Consider the following 4608-nt stretch of genomic DNA (forward strand, 5'->3'; position numbering starts at 1 on the left):
TCCCGGGTCCAGCGCCACCATGCAGTTCGGAGGAATTGTCTTCACAGATAGCCTTTTACTCTAATAGAGTGATAGAATATTTGACAGTACAAATATTTTTAATTTTACTATATTAAAATTATAGCATTAAAAGTATGGCCCAATTATATTTACTTCTTTAATAGCTTATTGCATTGGTATCATAATCAAGAATTTATTTCTAGACCAAACATCATGGAGATTTTCCCAAGTTTTACTGGAGTTTTTCAGTTTTATCTCCCATGTTTTGGTCTGTGTTCTATTTTTAATTTACTCTTATACAGAGTATAAGGAAAGGGACAAACTTGGTTCTTTTGCATGAAGATATTTAACTTTCCAACTTTACTGTTGAAACAAATTTCCTTGTTTAAGCAAGGAGGAACATTTTTAAAGGAAAAGTTAGTGTCTCATTTTGTGGTCTTGTGACAAGAGCCTATTTACAGATAGTTTATTTGTCAATTAGTCCCAAGAAATAGGAGTGTGAATGAGCATACAGACATCAGGAATAATCAAAATCCAGCAGAGGCCTGGAGCACTTGCTGCAGCTCGGGCACTTAACTTGCCTTGCATCCAGCTGACCAGAGTTTCATCCCCAGCACCATATATGATCCCCCAAGTCCCTCCAGAAGTTCTCCCAGAGCACAGAATCAGAAATAAGCCCTGGTGAGGCCTCCAGACAAAAACAAGATGCATCAGAAAGAAGCTATGGGTGCCAGGGGTAACAGAAACTCAGCTTACTGAAAGATTTGGAAATCATCTAGAATGTCTCCCAAAACGACTCACCGCAGTAACAAAAGGTTGAATCACTAACTCCCAGATTCTCTACTGGTTGAGGTTTACTCCTGGAGTGTGTTAGTTCTCAAGTCCTTCCAAAAGCGTTCATGTGTGGATGGTGAGGCCTTCCAGACTTCAAAGACTCTTCTTGGGAGTCCCCTGGAAACACAACAGAGATGCTTTAGTCACATAGAACTGTTCACAGCTCACGCAGGAGATGTGGGCTGAGGAATGTGAAGTGGACCATTGAAAGTGTTCTCTGCTATAATTAGTAACCAAGAAATAAACATCATCTGCTTCATCGTTCAGTCAAGAGCTAGCCATAATATCAGGCCTTTATAATTTTAGGAAAAGTCAGTGTTTTATTTTGTGGTCTTGTGAAAAGAGCCTATTTACAGATAGTTTATTTGGCAGTTAATATCAAGAAATAGGAGTGTGAACGGGCATCCAGACATCAGGAATAATCAAAAACCAGTGGAGACCTGGAGCCTCCTTCTTCTGATGAGCTGCTTTGACATATAAAGCTAATTATAAAAATGAACCAGACAACACTTAAAAATATTAACTAAATTTTAAAAATATGGCAATTCACTATTAGGACAAATAAATCTTATGAATACTGTTGCAAGATAAAAAATGTTAATGAAATTGTAATGAAATTGTGAAAAGGGATGTGAAAAAAGAAGGTAGAGCACGTACAAAGCTTCCTGTAAAAGAAAAGTGCTGTAAAGGAGATGAGTATAAGATGATAGTTTCTTCCTTTCTTTTTTTTTATTGAATCATCTTGAGATACAGTTTCAAAGCTTTCATTGTATGAGTTTCAGTCATACAATGATCAAACACCCATCCCTCCACCAGTGCACATTTTCTACCACCAATGTCCTCGGTATCCCTCCCATCTCACCCCTTCCCCCACCTCTATGGCTTATTATGAATAGCATATGATGTCACGTGGCCGAAAGAGCAGCTATGCACTCCTGGAATTCTAAAATTTTAGATAATTAGGACTGGAGCGATAGCACAGTGGGTAGGGCGTTTGCCTTGCATGCAGGTGACCCAGGTTCAATTCCTCCGTCCCTCTCTGAGAGCCCGGCAAGTTACCCAGAGTATCCCGCCCACACAGCAGAGCATGGCAAGCTACCCGTGGTGTATTCGATATGCCAAAAACAGTAACAACAAGTCTCACAGTGGAGATGTTACTGGTGCCCACTCGAGCAAATCAATGAGCAACGGGATGACACAGTGCTACAGGGGTGGAAAAATCTCTGCAACAAGCTACTTGGTTCTGAGATTCTTTTGTGTGTCTCTGGATCATGGCCGCAAAGGAACTAAAATAGCAGCTAGAGGCAGTTCATAGGGTGACCTCCAGGGTCCCATAGGGCCAGAAAGATGAAAAGGACTGGTCCATTCCCTGTTTCTTGAGGCCTGGAGTTTGCTGTCCTTGAACCCACGTAACTGCACTCCTCTGAAAATTGACAGCCTCTGGGATTCTTAGAGGGTAGGTGAAGGGACGACGCCTGCTCTGCTATGAGGCATCCCGGTGAAATTGGCCTGACTTAAAGTCCAGAGGCATCTCTGCATCAAGCTGCTCGGTTCCAAGATTCTTTTGTGTGTTTTAGGATGATAGTTTCTAAAGTGGGATGATAAAGGTCAGTTTATCAACAGTCTTGAGAATTGGGTTTTTTTTTAAATCATTGATTTTTGTGTCAAAAGATATTTTGTTTGTTCATTTTGTTTTGTTTTGGGGCCATACTTGGTGGTGCTTCAAACTTATTACTGACTCTGTGCTCAGAAATCATTCCTGGCAGGCTTGGAGGACTATAGATGGTGCTCGGGATCAAATCCGGGTTGGCCATATACAAGGCAAATAAATGTACTGCTGTACTGTTATACTGTTATACTGCTGTACTGTTATCCATCCAGGCCCCAGAGATTTTTTTTTTTTAAGATTCTGTCTTAAGCAAAAGGACAAGGGTCCCTATCCTACTTACACTAATGGAGAGACAATACAATGGATAATTAATTTCCGGTTAGGTAAGCAAGGAAACATCAGGTACTGCTAATTACTGGCAAGCAAACTATATGGAACATGTTGGTAGTGCTGAGGAAGGAAGGAATAACTGCTGAGAGGTAGTCAAGGAGTTCTCTAAGAAGAATACGTTAAACAGAAATCTGAAATCCCAGGAGAGGGCATCAATGGCATAAGCAACAGAGGACACTACTCTAGGAAAAAAATAAGGGAAGATACAAAGGCCACAAAAAGTGAAGGACTGAGTTTTATAAAGAATGTAATCAGGTCATGCATCCAGAGAGTAAAAGCTAGGGACAGGGAGTGTATTAAATGAAGTCAGAGAGATAGGCTCGGGCCAGGTCACACAGGACCCAAGAGGTGTTGTGTTGTCTCTCCACTTAACCTACATGCCAGCAAAATTCCTGAAGGTTTTGAAGCCCAAGAATGAGCTAATGAGGTTAATGTTTTACAAAGATCATCTGACTGCTGTGTAGAAATATACATGCAATTTGGGAATAGAGGTGTAGAACACTCTTACGGATGTAACTATGATCTAGCTTAGATCTGAACAAGACTTGCGTTGGATTTAGGTCAGTAGAAGCAGAAAGAAGGGGAAGTTTGGAATTCTGTGTCAAAGGTGGATTGAAATTCTGCTCTGGTTTGACCGAATTGGTATCTGGATGTAAGGAGAGACATGTGACATCAGACCAGAGTTTTTTAAAGCATTTTTCTCCTTGACTAGCTAAGTGGGAGTCGGGGCATGGATAAATAATGATGCAGATGTGGCTTTGAAAGAGATCAAGAACTTTGAACTTATTACAAAAGAGCCAAACTTAATTTTGTAGGCATCAGGAACAAGTGAAGATTTTTTTTTTCTTTCAGACAAAGGAGGATAAGAACAAAGTGGCTCTTAGATTTGCCACCCTTAGGTCCAATAATGCTTAGATGCCTAGATCTAATAACGAGGAAAAAAATAATCACAACTCGTGTGTGTGCAGGAGACATGCAAGTGCTTCATCAGGGCAAAGGGAGAGCAATGAATACAGCAAAGCCAGCTGACTTGAACTTCAGAGGTGAATTTACTTCTTTGTTTATTGATGTTGCTATGGTGACGCAGAAAAGCTAGCCAGGAGGACAGGGCAGTTGACTGTCTCTGTACTTAATAATCTGGTTTTATGTAAGACATCGGGAAAGAATGCAATAACTCAAGCCCTTTGCTGGCACATTAAAAGCAACCAGATGAGGCTGAGGTCACAGCGTGCAGGGCCCCAGTCAGCACCGACCTCCGCTGTGCAGGATTCAGGCCCGACTTTCCTGGCACGACCCAGCCTGACATTTGAAGGAACTCATCCCAGCTTTGGCCTGTACTCTCCCTTTTGCTCCCTTGAAGCAAAATATTGTAGGCAGACCACAGAGTGAAATAAATCCCAAGGACATGGACAGGGAATTCTGCCTATAAAAGGGATTTGCAAAGAGAAGTTCCTTTCGTTTGTTGCTGGGATTGACTCCCTTCTGGACGATTAGCCCATACGGCCCCAAGCCAAGAGATTTGGTGAAGCTGATTTTCACTTAGACTTGGATTTATCCACATTCTTCTGGGGATTTAGAATGGTGGTGGTCAAGATACCCTCTCAGTCCCAAATTAGAAGCATATTTTTTCTTCTTGTTTCGGACAGAACCCTTGAGTTGTTCACTTTTCTGTGTCATAAGGAAGATGGCTTCTGTACTTTAATTTAACTATTTAATTATTATTTATATTTTGTATAGTTTAAGTAGTTATGATAGTGCTGAACTTTACAGTATAC

Source organism: Sorex araneus, chromosome 6, assembly GCF_027595985.1.
Source record: "Sorex araneus isolate mSorAra2 chromosome 6, mSorAra2.pri, whole genome shotgun sequence".
NCBI classification, from domain to species: Eukaryota; Metazoa; Chordata; class Mammalia; order Eulipotyphla; family Soricidae; genus Sorex; species Sorex araneus.